Source organism: Corvus brachyrhynchos, unplaced genomic scaffold (assembly GCF_000691975.1).
Source record: "Corvus brachyrhynchos isolate BGI_N302 unplaced genomic scaffold, ASM69197v1 scaffold94, whole genome shotgun sequence".
Classification (NCBI taxonomy): Eukaryota; Metazoa; Chordata; class Aves; order Passeriformes; family Corvidae; genus Corvus; species Corvus brachyrhynchos.
The window spans coordinates 10,660,266-10,677,482 of NW_008238330.1; the positions used below are offsets into that span (position 1 = coordinate 10,660,266).

At 39.4% G+C, this 17,217-nt stretch overlaps 1 protein-coding gene across 3 annotated transcripts in view; it reads right to left on the bottom strand.

The window, feature by feature from the left end:
• The window catches only part of TMEM108 (transmembrane protein 108), a 165,235-nt gene that overhangs the window by 135,787 nt on the left and 12,231 nt on the right, over positions 1 to 17,217 (bottom strand). The window contains exons 1-2 of one of the 3 annotated variants that reach the window (XM_017734539.1): positions 14,665 to 14,761; positions 14,233 to 14,378 (exon numbers count right to left, since the gene is read on the bottom strand). The exons of 1 other annotated variant lie outside the window; for it this stretch is intronic. The gene's annotated coding sequence lies outside the window, so the exon portion shown is untranslated. Of the gene's footprint in view, positions 1 to 14,232; positions 14,379 to 14,664; positions 14,762 to 17,217 lie in introns of those variants that run through there. One more of the 3 variants, XM_017734540.1, reaches the window with a different exon arrangement.

The window sequence follows — 17,217 nt, forward strand, 5'->3', positions numbered from 1 at the left end:
CTGCCAGGATATACAAAGAGAAACACAAGCAAGGCTTTAGGTCAACATTTCATACCAAGATGAGACACACATAGTAATGAAGGGCTTTCTGTTGTACAGGAACCCGTAAGCCTCTAATCCTCAAATCTCCACAAAAGTAAAATCTGCATTTCAGATACCTGGGTTAGTAAAGCTATCATGTAGAAGTTATTTTTAAAAATACCATTTTCCCTATATGATATGAGATGCATATAACAAATCCCCAAAACAGGCCTGTCAGGGAATACCCCCTGCTAAAAGCCTGTCTACATGGGAAACCAGCACTAGCTGCATCCATGTAAAAATCACTGCACCCAAATAACATGGATCAAGAAATCAAGCAAACAGCTCTTTCATTATATCTAGTCTTGTACTTTGTATACCAAGTATTTACCTTTACTGAAGTGCCTCTGTGAAGGACTAATACTAAAAAGCTTTCCATCTTCAGACATAAACCAACAACACAATTGAAAAGGGGTTTCACAAGGATGGCCAAACGGTACCCTGAATGATGTGCTCTTGGAGTCATAAACATGACTAGCAAGCAAGTTAAAGAAAAGAAACACATGCCTAAAATCACTCTAGGTGCATTATGAAAACATTGAACAGGTTTTTGGCACATGACAATAGTCTAAATTTATGTTTCATCACAGGCTGCTGCACATCTACAAAGGAAATGGTGGGCAGGGGCAATGACTCCTTTCTAGGGGACACACAAAAACCACAGGATCTTGTCACTGAACTGGTGCCTACTACAGAAACTACCCAAAGTGACCAAGACACCGCAAGCCTTTCTCTGTTGCGAATCAACATACTGCTCCAGAGAGCAGCCTGGCTGCCAGGCAGTACTGCAAAGGATAATGGCAAACATCATTGCACTACACCTTACAACAACAGCACACCTTGTAATATACAACTGGCTTTTCTTCTAGTTCCCCTTTCTCAGATGCTGCATTCTTAGGTGAATGACAAGGTAAATCTCCATCGGGCTGCTGCCTTCCCTCTGTCTCCTGTCATGTGATGGTCGTTGCTGCCACAAATGTTCCCACTAAAACTGGTGCTTTATGCCCCAGCTGATACTCTACTCAATGCTTTGCAAATCCAGAAAAGCTCCAAAGAGGGAAAGTTACCATTTGACAAAGTTTTTCACCCAGCTGCTTGCCTCAATGATGTTCCCTTTTTACACTTCCTGGTGAGATAATAGTTTTCACTGTCTGTACTTCTGGGGTTATATACTTTTCCTTTTGCCCATTGTACAGTGGCTTGTAAAGCTCACAGATACCTAAAAAAACAATCTACAAAGCAGTCTTTGCAGAACTCTGCACATGAAAAATCAGCCTGTTCAGGTCCTGAAGCTTAGCCCTCTCTTAAATTAACAGAGATCTACAATTCATGCAGAACTAACACAACACAGCTTAGAATTTCCAACAGCACATCAAAATTTTTTCCTCTTCTTCAGGTCAATGCAATTGAGAGGTATGTCTACCACTCACCCCTCACTGAGGCATTTCGAGGACTGCCAATGCTTTTTTTCGCAATCTCTGAAACTCTGTACTAGTTCTCAGTGAGACTTTCTGCCTTGATCTTACAGATCTTGTGCAGAGCACAGCACAAGGTTATAATTCAAGGCAGATACTGCTCAGCTTTTAAAGTCTTCCAATTAGCGTCCATCATGTTCTCTTATCCTCAAAGGATGCACTACAACACTGCAGCTGCTTAAGTGTAAATAAACAATTCTTTGTCATCCAGGTGTCCAAATTAATGCTCTCTAGTCACAGGTACCAGCAGATAAGCAAAGCTTCCTGGAATAAGAGATGGAACACAGAGATCATTAAAGCAAGAAAAGGTCAGTAAACAACTTGCTTTACCTCAGACAAAACAGGTGAGAACACATAATTCTATTTTCTACATCTGCTTTTTTATCTTCAGTTTTCCAAGTGAACCCACACCAAGCTTGCACAGAACTCAGCACGGGAGAGTAGGATCCTATTTATGAGTGGCATAAGCCCATGCAGAAGAACAAGCAAAGGGACAGGGCCTGCAGCCACTGTGACTGAGCAATTTTTTTGCAGTAAAGGACATCAAAAGCCTCAAGATTATCAGCCTTTCTTTGAATTCCAAGCCTATTACAACAGATAACTGTGATTAACACTACCCTGTTTTCGTCTTCACATCTTTTTTTTTACTGCTTGAGGAATTTTACAGACAAGGAAAAGAAAAATGATTCAACTGTTTGTCTGGAATTTCTGGACACTAAACAGCCCTGGTCAGAGGACTACCTCACCACAAAAATGCATTTGACAACTGTAGCTGCCCACACCAACTGTGCAAGATGTGCCCTGTAGATTAAACCTTCCAAAGTGCACTGTGTCCAACACAACTAGAAAGAAGTAGAATTGCTGCATGTGTGCAGGCAACGCCTCACTGTACAGTGAGGGCTCAGCACCATTTAGAGGTAAAATGCTTCTTGCAGGCTGATGTGAAACTGATGCACTGAAGATTGATCCCTCACTGTTTATGCTCTGCTTGTAAAGGTTGAGGAAGAGTCCTTGAAGAACATTAACTACTTTGAAAAGGAAAAAATCAGTCTGTTGTTTATTCCTAGAAAAAGTGCTCACCCATCTAGCTAGAAAGATTATCTAGCCTGCTCTATTTTGCATCCCACCTAAAACCAAATTCTGACTGTAAATTCAGTAGGTTACCAGACCAAAATTTCAGCCACAAGTGTACCTGGCATTTATAACTAATTTTCCTAAAAATATCAGGTTTCTTTCCACAAAACATACAAATAACTTCCCATCCCAACATAGAATGCACCTTCAGCTGACATTCCTAAATAAATTCAATCCACTAGCTAAGACAGCTTGAACAATGAGGGCATTTTTAGCATTAAGTAATACATAGGCCAGCATTCAGAGCAAGCTTTTTCAGGCAGCAGCCCAATCCAAACAATTTTCTTTGGTTTTCACTTTAACCAGCTTTCAGATATCTCTATTCTTGACAGGCTGCAAATAAAATACTACTTTTTTCCCAGAGGGACGCTATTCACACAGAATTTCCAGCTTTGCAAGAATAAGGATGTAAAAAGTGCCAAAATAATTAAAAACTCCCCCCTATTCTTACTGACTGTTTGAAAGAATTCATTTAGCTTCTCTGAACTTTAACAAACTTCCGTCCTTTAATACTGTCTTTGGCTGACCATATTGGAAATGGCTATTTCACCATAAGTTTAGTATAATTTCTCTGAAAGATCAAGGCAAATGGCCATATTTTTCAAGTGATTTGTATTCCGTTCATTATCAAAGCTGAGATCATTCCCAAACCCCACAAATCAGCATCCTTAGCAGGAGATGGATTAGATTTTCTTGCTATGTAAGATTTGAACATGACATTTCCTTCCCATAAAGTTCTGTGCCACATACACTTTCGAGAGGGGAACTCTAAGAAATGTTATAATTTCATCTCGTCGTTTTAATCTATGAATGATTTTTTTTTTAAAGCAGCTAAACAGGTGAAATGCTGGAATCCATCTGCTGTGAAAAGTTGCTGTGGATGTGGAATAGGAAAGGAGGACAAAGAGGGGTGATGTCAGTTTGATAACGCAGTTGCTGGAAGAAAACATGTTTTATATGGGTAGCAAGGGTCATCAGTAAAAATCATGGCCATCATAAAGCACTGTTACAATATAAATATGACATCCATGCTGAGATGGGTATTTAACTGCACCATGAAATATGACATTTCCTAATGTTTTATGTCGGTCAACAGTGGCAGGGCCGCATTCATCGTGTGTCTGTTTGGTTGCAATAAAAGCATTTGAGATCCACTTCATTATTTAAATTGTACAATTGAGTTGTTCAGAGCTGCAGTAAGTTTTAATATGTGCAGCTGGGCTGTGACTCTCATAGTGGGATTTTCCAATTCTCCTTGGAAAAATCCTCTGTGATGATACGGCTGAATTACAGTCAGCTCTTCATACAGATTCATCTTGCTGGATGTATGATAAATGAATAAATAAATGCATAAACAAATAAAACAAGCAGTCCAGAAATTTGTGGGGGAAAAGGAAAAAGTCGGCTCTTAGAAAGTTAATGTATAGCTCGGCAACAGCAGCTTGATAGAAGGACAGGTCAAGGGACAGTTGGCACCTCAAAGACTGAACAGAAATCAGTATCTCAGCCTTCCTGACTCAGAGCCATGCTGATCCACTGGCACAGCTGCAATTAGATATTTATTAGCAAACTTCAAAACTGCCTAACCTTGATGGAAATGGTACTGTACTGTTATTAAGAAGTAAGACAATAATGTAATGTGTCTTTTTCCAGTAGTTATGGATGATGCCAATTTTACCAGATACTACTCAAATCAGTTCAGATATGCTCTCAGTGACAAAGAGATCAGAATTTTCCCTTCCTTCACAGAAATTCCTTTGGCATCAAAGCAAAAATTCAAACAGGGGCTAGTTCCTTTTGGACAACAGTTTTCAGGACTTTTGCCATACTTCTACAAACAAAGTAATAATTAAAAAATTCTCAGCCTAAGAACAACAAAGTAAACCTATTAAGTTCAAAGAAAAACAAAAAAAGTGAAGCTTCCTGTGCTTAGAAGACAGAGTAAAATGACCCTTATTGTACAGGAAACAAAAAAGTTCCATTATGAAACAGAAAGTCTGTTGTAAAGACCTAAAAGAATAACCCGATATATAGTCAGTAACTAAAGAAGAAATTTGGGAATATTACCTCAAAGAGCAGTCATTCCACTAAATTGCTTTAAAAAGCAATCATTTCACTGGGAGCTGTTTTCCTAAACAGTAATTTTCTTTCCCCTCTACCTTAATGATCTCAGAAAAGCTCCCCGCCCACCTACTCCAGTGTCTTTCCTGGGTACAGTGGCTCACTCAGAGCTATGAACCAGACAGACTGGGCAGCTGGTTTCAGCCAGACTGAGCCTAGAGCAGGAAAGCAAAGGAAATTAATTTATTCTTTCCCTTCCAACCACTCATGGAGGCTGTTCTGTTATTTTCATGGGAGTTTTTTTTCCCTTGGTGAATTTTTGGGAGGAAAAATAAACTGGGAATAAGATGAATAGTTTGTTGTGCTCAAGTATGGCAGAGTAATGAGCACAGACTGAAGACCACTAGTTTCCATACAGTTGCATGGCTCATGTAAATTAATCCTTTAAATAGGCCTGAACACACAGCATATGTCTAACACACCCCAACCAACCATCACATGGCCACTGAACACACAGCTCCAGCTGCTGCTCCTGCGACATCGAAGTTGTCAGGGGCGTGCCAAACAGGCACTCGGGGATTAGCCAGCACTTTTGGAGAGAGCATTAACTGCTCATCAGAGTGCATAGATTTCATGAGCCTAGTAAGTCCAGAGGAATCTGAGAAACAGATCCAAATGATTCAGGTTATGCGAGTCCCAGAGCAGCACAAAATACTGACAGGTTAATCCTCTCAGTAAAAGTACTTCCTGGTATCAGGGAAGCACACTCTAGGAAAAAAAACAACTTGTAATTATCATCACTGAACTCTCTCCATTTGCTCTCCATCCCCATACCATGGGAAACAGGGCCAGAATGAGCCCTTGGGACAAAAGAGTGAGTGGTCTCCTTCCTGTGCTACTACATCCAGCAACAACATCTTCCACACCAGGCTCTGCACCGCCTCCCTTTGAGACCAGACAATAAGGCTATTATCTTTTGTGACATAGACTAAACTGGTTCTCATGAAGCCTTGTACCAAAGATAATATAAAGCTTTCTTTGTTCACCTTTACCTAACAGCTCGAGCGGACCACATGGCCACTCTTGGGCCACTACTTGGGCCCTGATTTAAGAGCCTGTACGAATTGTGTGCTGCTACTCTTGTGCTTGTCCACCAGAAAAACGCACCCAGTTCCCTCCTCCACAGAGCACTAACACATGCTTTAGCAGCACACAAGCATTCCCAATGAATGCTAGAAGCCACCAGGCTTATGTAATGCTGGACAAGATACTTCTCCCTTAATGTTTTAAACTAAAATAAAGAGCCTAGATAACAGGAGACAAGCATTTGAAATGATGACTGCTTTGAGATGTTTTTCAAACTTCTCTATGAAAGAAGTACCAAAGATCACAGGAAATGTCTATGGTCCTAGACTTGAGGAGCATATAATCTTTCTCAGTAACAAGAGCTTGCTACCTTTCAGACCTTTCAGTGTCTGCTCAAAGATAAGCAGTCAAGCATATGTGAAGGGGGCCTGCCTGACCACTGTGCATCTTACAGCATTATTTGTACAACTTCAACTCAGTAGAATTATCTTAGCATGAGACTGGCATAACACAGTGTCTAATCAGCCTTATGATCCTAAATTCTCAATTGTTTCCTGGTAAGCTGCATTTATGTCTTAGCTGATTATCCACTTAAATTATCAAGTACCAATTATAAAATGCAGTAACATTAATGTTACAGATTCCTGAATTCAGAGAGAAGCAACCCCAGATCATTTTTGGGATAATAAGTTGCACTACGGAGGCAGCAGACCTCAGTACGAAATGCCTGCCTCTGTGATTTTAAATAAATAAATAAATCATTCCGGTGTAGAAATTACTCATTCCTAAATAAGACTTTAATTAGTAAGAAATAAACCATGGTATAAGTTTGCTTACAGCATTGCTGCAAATCGGCATTAGGATCATATTCACATAATGGCATTGGCAAGTGTAATTCCTCGTGCAGTAAACAGAAAAGTGCCTCTCTTTAGCCTTGTTTCATAGCAGGTCCTCATGGAATAATGTCCCAATAATCTTGTGCAGAGAGTTCTGAAAAAACTGAAGCAGTTCTGTGGAAGAAGACTTGCAATCTGTCCCTGTTCACTTTTCCAATCAAGCTCCTCAGGCTGAAACAAACTTCAGACATTCAAAAGCAAAACTTATTCAAAATATTCTCTCAGTTCCTGAAGGTGGAGTAAAGTCAACCCAAAATATTATGGGCTGTCAAGAACTGTCAAGATCAACGTGTCTCATTGTGCATCCTCACTGCTTATGTCTGACCTTCCATTATCATTATAATGCCAGCTTTCCAACCCTTTCTATACCCTTCAGGGGAGGCCAACCTACTGCACCCTGGGAGCTGGAAATCAATCACCAATGGTGATAAATCACTCATGGGTCACTGTCCTGGATTTGACAATTCCCAGACACACTTTGGGAGTTAGCAATCTACAGATACTACACAAGCAAGCAGTTTACATGTGGCTATCATCTAAAACCTACAAAAAGTTTGATTATATAGAGCTGATCTCCATGTAGCTAGCTGCGCTCAGGGCCTGAGAATGATGCTGGGCACACTGGCCACATTTATTAATGTTGATGCAGCTATACTGATTAGGCAAAATAAACCCTGCAGCACTGTAGCTTCTTCCCTCACTGCATGGCTTAATCGTAGAACCACAGAATGTTAAGGGATTGGAAGGGACCTTAAAGATATCTAGTCCCAACAGGCGCAGGGACACCTCCCAGGTTGCTCATGGCCTTATTCAACCTGGCCTTGAACAATGCCAGAGTTGGAGAATCCACAACCTCCCTGGGGAACCTGTTCCAGAGTCTCATGACCCTCACAGTAAAGAATTTCTTCCTAATATTGAACCTAGATTTCCCCTCTTTCAATTTGTACCCATGTACTTATGGCACAGGACACCTTTGAGAAGAAACATGAATCAAAATACTTGAGAAGTCTGTATGCCTTTTGATCTAGAAACCAGGGTCTTTCAGCTCAGTGTGAAGAGGCCAAAGGTTTTCCCCCAGTAGTCAGCAGGTCACCATGGGTCACTCATTCCAGAGAAGGCTCTGTCTGGGAAGAATGGTGTTTGTCCACTTTCAAGCTCTGACCACCATTGCCTTAGGTCCCCAGCTGTCTCCCTTCCCTGCACATCGCTTTGACATTACTCATCTTTTTTTGACAAATGCTGTTCCATTGTATCTTCATGGCTTCTTAGCTTTCCTTTCATGCCACCTGTTACCTCTTGCCTGCGTCCCCGCTGACACACACCAATAGGCTTCTCTCTCAATGGTGTACCAAAATGCTTTAAGGGAACTCTCCCTTCTTGCTTTCTACTCCATCTGAACACCACTACACAAAGATAGCTGAAATTGAAGAAAGAGGAAAGGGAATCTAAAGCAAAAATATATGGAAGATACAAAGCATGGGGAATGAATCCTATAGTGCTGTAGAAGAATAGGTTAGTGTTATTTCCAGCAGATCACTACAGGTTTAAAATAGTTTTTAAGAATGAGTCATTAAATGGTTTAAAACCTGAGTGATTTGCAAATGGAACTAATGAGCCATAGGAGAAGCAAGCGTTCAGAGAAAAGCAGCTATAAACATCTAAAAAGTGCCATCCTGAAGCTGACCGGGAAACTATCTACCCAGTACTCTGTCTTCAAGAAAAGCATGCTTGAAAAAGCCTTTTTACTTCTCCTCAGGATGTAATTCTTGGGTATTGAAATTCTTTCATTTAAAATGCCAGTGACTTAACACCGAGTAAATAGCTAGGGCTCTAGAGGAGAGAAAAAATGAATATTGGTTCTAATGACAAGTTAAAAAGGAATTTTAAAACCTCAACAAATGGTCCTTTCTCCCCACACTTCTGCCTCTATCCATGCACTAAGTTGCATATCACCCCACATCTGTTGCTAAACAAAAGAAACATCTAGTATATGTATGAAAAGATTCAAGGAATTACTTAATAGCTTCCACGGGATTTCTTTCAGTCCTTTCCACTGGTGGCAGTAATGCTGTGCTCTGTAACTGCAGTAGGCTAAGATGCATATCTGTATTTATTTCTACATCTGTACCCATCTAGCTATAAATCTTCTCATTCAAATTTCCCAAAGCATTTTACAAAATAATCTGCAGAACCCTTTATTAAATCAGGTAACATAATCTTATGGATGGGCATACTGAAGAGCCAAGGCACGCTGTGTCACAGAGTAAATCAGTTAAACTGAGAAAATCAGTCTATCAGCTGTGAAGTCAGGAACTCTGACCCCACCTCCTCCACTTGCTCAATTTGCCAAGCCACACGCACATCCCTCAGTCCTATTAATCTTGCCTTCCCCTCTCCCTTCCATTCTTCTTATTTCACGAGCAAAGTGCTTTTGTCAGCACAATTCCTTAACAATGAGAACAAATGGAAATTAGTATCTAACATCTCTTTTGAAAACCAAGCATAAACCATTTGCCTGTTGTGGTTTGTTTGCTTTTAATCCTACAGAGATAATTAGCTGGCCAGAATTGAGAAGGCTGGGCAAACAGCTTCACTTCCATAGTGTCAGGAAGAACAAAATTCAGTGGATAGATCTGCTAATCAAGCAAGATAAATGCTGGATTGTACATCCCTCAGTCATCACTTATGGTAGCTGGTTTAAGTGACAATACAAGCCACAGAAGGTCAAGTTCTGTAACTTCTTCAATGTTTTCCTCTATTAAATAGAAGAAGAAAGTGCAAAAACTTTCCACTTGAAGAAAGGGCTCACTTGAAGCACTTTCACACTGGAAATTATTTCTGGAAGAGACTGAGTGAAATTTTGCAAAAAGTAAAGGAAACATTTTTAAAGTAATCTTTTAAATACAACTAAAAGTTTAGTTGAGGAGTAAGCCTGGTGGGCTGTGGGAAAGAAGAGAGGAGAAAAAAGTTTACCTGGATTAAGATGACTTTATGTGAGTAGGCGGGACTGCCAATCCTTTCATGTAGATAGTGAGTTACAAAATAGGAAGAGACTCGTACTACAGATCAGCCTCTCTCTCTAGATTACAAGATGGTTAGTAATTCTGGTTAAGGAATACTGCCACTTCTGCAATGAGGGACTGAATCCACAACTTTTCCCTTGCTAGCCAGGAAATCTACTTACCACTGAATTCTCCCACAAGGTTGGAATACAAAGCCCAATGTTTACTGCAGAGTCCGTAAACCAATCACTTAATAAACCAGCTGAAAAGACCCTCAAGAAGCAACACCTCTATCTTTTCAGACCCTTCTAAGTCAAGGGGTCACAGGCTTTCTCTTCCAATTTCACCATCCAGTCATTAAGGTTTATAAACTGCTCCTTTATTACACAAAACACATGGATTCATCTCGGCAAATGTCATTCTACATTGATGAACTTCTGACTGCAACAAAGAATGAGCCTCTTATCAAAACCCATGTAAGAACCTCAACTTTACCTAGACAGAAGCTGGAAATTAAGGGCAATCTATCCTTCAAGTTCCCAAAAAGTGTACTGGGTAACACAATGGAAAACATGACACCAGGAACAATCCTGCTTTGACATGGCATCGAATCCAGTTATCTGTGATCTTTTTCATCATCTGCTGTTGAATTACGTGAATTGACAGTATAAATACACTGTAATTATTAATTTTAAAAAAACACATTAAACTACTGGTGTTTCATTTCACAGACAGATGAATTATTTTGAAACCTGAGTCTGTACTCCTGTTCACACTGAACAGTGAACTTGCCAAAACTGACCTACTGCAATAACTGGGTGAGAATATTTGAGAGGACACTGGCTTAAGTACATAGCTGTGAAAGTACATGGTCTAGAATTAAGAAAATGTACAGAAAGTTGCCTAGTTTTTAAAGTAGTTTGTTATCTTATTAGACTTCTATGGCACTCTGCAGTTAGCTATTAATACATTTTGAATTATATCTTCAATGAATAAAGAAGAATAATATTAATAGTGGAATCCTTCCTTCCTATGAAGGAAAAGGAATAGAGAGAAAAGTTGCAGAGATTACAAACTAATAATTGTCACTCACCCCTGATGTTCCTGGAGTGTTCACTAATTTTTTCTGATCTGAGTAAACTATAACGTGTCAGCCTTTTAAATAAACAGAAATTATGCTGGAATCAAGGAGTGGTGTTCTTCAGAAGATTATAAAAATATGGTAACATAATAACACTGCTGTACTGCAAAATGAAAGAAGAAATTCTGAATTAGGACAAAATATAATTTTCAAATGTGCTAAACAATGCTGAAGTACATAAAGTAACAAAAATAATATAACCTCTTAGAGAAGAAGTCCAACTAAAAGCACTGCATAAAACCATTGCAATTAAAACTACGATCATAAATAGCACAGGATCAACATCTCTCATGTTGACTCATGAGTAAATAGGAAAGAGAGTATCTGATTCATGTTTATTCAAATAGTTCAACAGAAACATAAAAAAGTGCTTTATCTTGATGAATGACACCTTCTGAAGAAGCACATTTTACAACAACTTCATCCACGCTTTGGGGTGTCACTGTTTTGGAGACAAGAAGCCAATATCATGTTTAACTGAAGTCATGCCTACTTTAGAAATCTCTAGGGTCATTGCAGGACCTCACAGTTTCTAATTAATCCTATTTGCTTGCTACTAAATCTTCATCATTCTCCTGTGATCAGTCCTGTCCAAAAAATTGAAAACAACTGCACAAAACCACTGAAAAGAATTTCAACCATTAAGTCAACAGAAAGTTTACTTTTAATTTCAGTAAGAGATCTCCCGTGCTTTTCCAAAAATAAATATGATGTAGTCTTTTCTGCAGCCAAGACACAGGCATAAATTACTGAAGATTGCCTCATACTAAGTAGGGACCTCATTATCTTTCCAGTAGAAAATGCTGCATAAATAGGAGAAAATTCCCCTGTGGATTCCCTTGAGGTGGTATCTCCAATACCAAGTTAAAAAACACACCAAACCAAAATAAAACAAAGACCTCCAAACCAAACAAAACCAAAACCAAATTACAACTTTAAAATAAATAAATAAAAAAATCACAGTTCAAAAAACAGAAGGAGAAAGAGCAAATAAATTCAGCCATGGGACTGGTCTCAGAAACCAGTGAACAAACATGCACAGAACCTGTGTCTCTGTCACAGCTGCTGCCCTACCATGCAGCACCACGATATCAGCTACTTTTTCTGTTCCCAAACATGATTTGTGGTCAGTGTGTTATTCTGGAGCAGTCAGTGTCTTATTTTGGATGATGGTAATGTTGAAGCAAAGCAGAAGGCAGCCTGATCTTTAGTAAACAGAATTGGGCAAGCCCTCTCAAAACTGAAAACTAAGCTTTCATTAGCTACTTTTCTCATCGCATTGTGTATGCCAGGAGGGAGATCTGAACAGAACCCACCACTGCAGCTAGTTACTGTATTTAGAATGGGTCTGCAGTGCCAGAATGCAAAGGGGTGGATTACTTCTGACCTTTACCCAGTTACATGTATACCGAGCTGTCAGCTACAGACTGTAAACTCCAGTGATAGGAAATCAGCTTTAACAGTTCTTTGGTGATCACGTTTTGCAAGTTTTGCTGCATTTATAATGCAAAAATTATTATACAGTATAAAAAAAAGCCCGATTAGACCTCACATGATAATCCAAATGATAATAGAGTGAAGTTGTGCAGGCTCTCTAAAGAATGAGAATTTTAGCTTTTAACATCTACACAAAAGATTGAGGGTTGTGACATGGGGATGAAGGAAACAAAAACTGGTGTTGTGCTTTGGTTGATTTCCAACAAACAGAACTAACAGAACTAAATTGCCTTGCATCATCAGTAAGGGCATTCTATTCTGAAAAGGTGCTTCAGTGTTGTCAATTTTCATGCACAATTGACTACACAGCAAGTAGTTCAGTATAATTCCTAGTATATCTAACTTAAAAAGAAAGACAGTGCAAACCACCTATGGAAGAGATGTATTACTGCGAATAGCTTCATTTAAAATTTGATTTAGAGTCAGACTACTTCTTTGCAACAAAGGTAGAAAGAAGGTGGGTTAAAGCAACTACACAGAAGGTCCTAAGGGAAGAGACACTGCCCAATGATGAAATCACTCTCCCAGGAGTAGCGACTCATAGTTTCTATTTCTGTCATTCCTGTTATCATAGTGCTAAGACCTTGAGAGGAGGATATATGGTATGTGATGGGGCCAGCTTCTGTGATTTTACCCAACACCATACTTGCATTCCTAAACAGCTGCAATAATTACACTATAACTACTCATAGAGCACTGCCTAACACAGGTCAGACACTGCCTCAGAAGGGTACTGTGAAGTTTAATTAATGTACACAAAACACTTGGAAAGCCTGAGACCAGGTCATTGCACCACTGCAAGGTTGTATGCCACAGCCACTGAGCAATATTACTGGAATTTTGAAGAAAAATAGTGAATGATCCCATTTTTGCAACAGGTCTGAGTATTTGTCATAACCCAGTAATATATTTCATATCAGACAGGGAAAATGAAGGCAATTCAGTAGGACATGAGGTTATGAGGAGATAAGAAGTACTGAAAAAAAATTTGTGGAAAAATTTTCACAGCTACCCTTCCTGCAATGTTTCAGTGAGTTCTCCTCTCATCAAATAAGAACTTACAACTAATATGTGAATATCCCCTGAGGACAGCCATCCATGTCAGATTTCAGGATATTAGATTAAACACAGAGCTTATGTTACTTGTACAGAGTGTGAAAATTATCTTCCCACCCCCTCAACGCCTTCCCCGACTCTCTCTCCCCAGCTCCCGCCTCGGCACCAAACCTCAGCGGCTGTGCTATCAGACTGAGTGCTAGACTGGTTTCGTACTACTAGTCGCTGGTATCTAAAATCACCTTTCCTTTTAACAAAAAGTCACTGCTGGCAGCCATCTATCCAAACGCAATTCTTAGGGAGCCCTGATGGTACTCTCTATCCTATGGTTCTTAAAAACTAAACACACATTTTGGAAAGTAGCCAATTATTTCTTTTTTGCTCCACTGAAACAGATGCACACCTTAGATGAGACGGTGCCTCTGATATCTGAGGTAGTTAGAAGTTTTCTGCAGTTTTGCAGGGAAAGATCTGCAGGAAAGTAGGCAGAATGGCTTCTTCTATGCCTGAACTGATCTACTGATCATTGTAGCCAGTCTTCATACTTGAAAGCCAATACTCCAGGGAAATTTTTAAGGAAAATTTCCCTTACAGGTTTCATGACATCGCTTTTCTATGCCTTTTCTACCTGTGCAGGAGAAAATCACTACACTTCTGTCCCAGCAGCAGCTTATGTGAAGAGTGGAAAGACTGCTATTTCATTAGGACTGCTTTGCTCTGATCTGCCATGTGTACAGCACATGAATTATTCTATTTCGGTCGTTTATTTCTGAGCTTACTTTAAAATACATGGTACCACTTACATCAGAGAGAAACCAGGCATTAGGATTTCTCAACCTGCTGTTGGCTGGCTTGTTGAAAATTACCACCTCCACTTCTTGCCAAAATTTTTTTAACAAGTTCCAGGTTTCCTTCACTCTTCCAAGTCTGGAAGCCAGGTGTTCTGCACCTTGAATCATGAGAGCAGCAACATTAAATTAGAAAAGATTCTGGATGGAACAAGACTGGAAACTCAGCAGATATGCAGCAGAAAGTAATTGGGAAGTTATATACAAGTGAAGAGCACAAAGCACAGGTTCCATACATATATACATATATAATTGATGCTGCAAGAGACAGATGTTACCCATGCCTAGTAAGTTTAGCACAAGACTATAGGAAAGCTAGCATTAGATTAAGAGACACCATGTAAATCTATTTGCTATGAATTTAGATAAGACACAAAAAAAAGCTACCTGCTAGCATAAAAATGTCTTTGGTATTTTTCTGATCAAGCAGCAGAATACTTCCACTTCTCCACAGAGCAGAAGTTCAAGGGACGAGACAGTCCCAGGAGGGAAACACAAAGAAGATTCCACTTAGTGTAAAGCTGGATAAAAACAGAGTGATCACCCATAAGCAGACAACTAAAATTAACCTGTAAAGGTGCAGTGAGATGAAGGAAGAATTTCAACAGCCTAAGAGGAAGGATGAAAGACGTCACATCCTCCAAAAGCAGAAAATCAAGGCAAGACATAAATGATGTCTTGCCTTAATGAAAGATGAACAAAGATGCAAACTACAACAGAGAAACAGAAAACTGAAAAATGCAGTATTATTAAATTGCCAAAGAAAGTGCAAAATAAAAGTGTGGTGGTTCCTGCCAGTTGGTACCTGACAGCTTCCATTCTGAAAGCTACTAGGATGTGTGGCAGAATCAGGAAATAAAGGTAAACATTGCCTGCCTAAGACATCATGTTAAGAGTGATTGTACTCAAGGGCAGGAGGATGACATTTCAAAAGAGAAAGAAACAACTGCAAACTAATATCTCTATTGTGATAGGTAAACCATCTTTCAATTTAAAGAAAAGGTCTGAGAATAAGATTTTACATGCACCATTTTTGGTGAACAGCTGCCTTTACCAGAAGATCAGGCATGAGCAGTTAATAGCCCAAATCAGAAAGAACAGAACAAGGTGACTCTCTGAAATCATTCTTAGCTTTGAAAGTCTCTTCCGGACAATGGTGTGGAAAATTAAAAAAGATTCAGCATGAAAGGCAGAGCAGCTGAACTACCTGAAGTTTATAGACAATATATACTACCCCCAAAATCTGACTAAGCTGAGCAAGGAAAGTCAGCAGTGGACGCAGCTAAATGAGCAAGAATTCTTCACAGTATTAAAAAAAAAAGGATTAGGACAAAGAACATAACTTTAAAAAAAGCACCAATCTTTTCTTTGAATAGCTATAAAAGAGAACATGAGTTATGACACTGATGCATACAAAAGACAACCACAATAGAGGATTTAGGATATTAAACACTTATTTGGTAGCTCACTACGATGCCTAGACAATGCTGCCTGCTGATCATGTTGTTCAAACTAGACCAAAGTTGTATAACAGCAGTACTCTGAACTTTTAACAATCTGGAGCTTCAGCAGCTGCACATATATTTCCACCCCTCATTTCATTCCTGAAGTCAAGCTATTACTCTGTTCAACCAAAGGAAAGATTTAAGGTGGATAATTAGGAAATTATCTAAAGCCATGCAAAAAAACCCCAATGAGATCCCGAGCATATGACCATGCTCAGATCATCTTTGTCTCACTCTCTAGCAAAAAAACACCACTGTGCCCTCTTCTGACATAATCTATCATATATATCAGTTTCTCATGCCTGAGCATTTACAAAGCAACCAACAGTTTAACTCTGAATCCCACACTGAAGTGCATGAAAACAGGCTTTTACAGAACATTTTGATAAGCACTTTGATTCGACAGCTTGGCAGTCAGCAAGCTTTTCACAGCCGTAAACATCCCCAACCAGTTGCAAAAGAGGATGCTACCTTTCACTTGTGAAACTTCACTTGATGTGCTTCTGCCTTCCTACTTGCAGGCATTCCCTTGACTTCTCAGCACTGCTGTTGGCATGCTAAATGCCAAAAGACAGGTTTTTTAAAAAGAATGTTACTTTGCATTTGCTTTTGCAAAGGCTTGTTTTTAAGCAGTTTAACGTCTAACTAAATCTAAGCAATCACCACATGCATGTAAGGAGGAATAAAAAACAAGGGGAAAACAGAAACAAAAAAGAAAAGGTTAAATCACAAATAGAGCTTTAAAAAATTTACTTTTAGTAATTTAACATGCAATTAATAGCACAGATAGAAAAACAAATACACAAGTCATCCTGTATACATTTTCTATCCTGACTTAATTTCTTGTATGAGGATCTTCATTTGTCGGGACCTCTTTAGCATAAAGTGATGCTACCTCAGCTGCAATTTCACCTTTGCAGACAGATTAGAGTTTAAAAGTTCAGTGTGGCCTGCTTCTTGAAAACTGAATCTCTCTTGAATTTCTGTAGTTCTCTGTATTCCATTTACTATTTTCAGTTCTCATCCTGAAGAGCAAACAGTTGAAGTGTGACCTTTTTGCTCACTTTAAATCTGACCTAGAAATGTACAGCTGATCCTTAATCTAACTGAGGACAGGAATGGTATGGCCCACTCATTCTGCAGAAAGATCAGCCTACGGATGTAAGAGCATAGCCAGGTCTGGTGCTTAGTTTTAGAAGTGGAATTTAGTTCTCTGCTTTGCATGATCCTGGGCTAATCTCAGTGGCCATCTGTATGGGGGTGGGTTAAGGGCATTTCCCCACCCCATCCAGCTGATACGAGGTTGTCCTCAAAACTATGGCTTGTTATGGGCTGTGAGGAGCCTGAGGCTAAATAATTAAATACCTAAAAGTCTCCCAGCTTTCATTTGTACGTTTGGTGAGAAGCCAGAGGAAGCTCTGTGACATGCTGCATA